This window comes from Pygoscelis adeliae, unplaced genomic scaffold, assembly GCF_000699105.1.
Source record: "Pygoscelis adeliae isolate BGI_AS28 unplaced genomic scaffold, ASM69910v1 Scaffold1, whole genome shotgun sequence".
Taxonomy (NCBI): domain Eukaryota; kingdom Metazoa; phylum Chordata; class Aves; order Sphenisciformes; family Spheniscidae; genus Pygoscelis; species Pygoscelis adeliae.
Genome location: NW_008824051.1, coordinates 5,168,532 through 5,169,434, shown reverse-complemented (window position 1 = coordinate 5,169,434; position 903 = coordinate 5,168,532).

The window sequence follows — 903 nt, the reverse complement described above, 5'->3', positions numbered from 1 at the left end:
CTGAGCAGAGGAGTATAAAGTCTGCATAAGCGCTTTCTCGACAATTCCCCAGGCTTTGTCATTTAAAGAGAGGTGACTCTACAGAGGTGGTGATCAGGGTCCTATGAACTATTTGAAGTCAATTTTTCATTGTATAGGACGGTGTACCAATTGCATTTGTTCTGAGAGTCTTGGGCCTGAAGTGGTTTCACAGTGAGTAAAAAAGAAAGTTATTTCAGGTCTCTTTAAAATTTCACACTGCAGTTATTCATATGCCTGCAAACCACTCCACAATCAGCAATGGTTCAGTAGCATGCTCTCCAAATATCCCTTTACTGCCTTTTGTAGACCCCTTGCAAGAGAATTTGCAAGGGGCAGATGGGGGCTGGGCTGTTTCTATGTTTCTGAGCTGCCTCTGTGGTAGAAAGAAGTTTTCCCAGCTGCTCCTGACACAGGTTTGATCTCTTTAAGTTTCCAAAACGGTTTATAAGCATGGAGGCAGACAATGAAATTTCATCCAAAGGTTTTATTAAAACCTTTATGTAAAAAGTCAGACCTTTCCAAAGACTGAAGTAAATGCAAGTTTTATGTAGCTACCTCCCACCAGGGGCATTAGCATGAAGAAGACAGAAGCATTTCAAACAAAATGGAAAAGCCTTGGTTAAAGCCATCTCGGTAATCTCTGTATCTGCTTGTCATTCCTGCATGCGTAGGTTGGTAGAAGTAAGCTTTAAGTACCTGAAGTGATAGGAGCGTCTCGCAAGTACACAATAAGGTCCTAACGGGAGAGGGCTCTCAATTACCTCTTGACCAAAAATGTTCTGTGACATTGATTCAAACATAATTTCTTAAGTATGCTTTTAAAATCCCCATCTCTTACACCATGTACAGATCCATAGGCTAACAGCCTAGACCTGCACATGA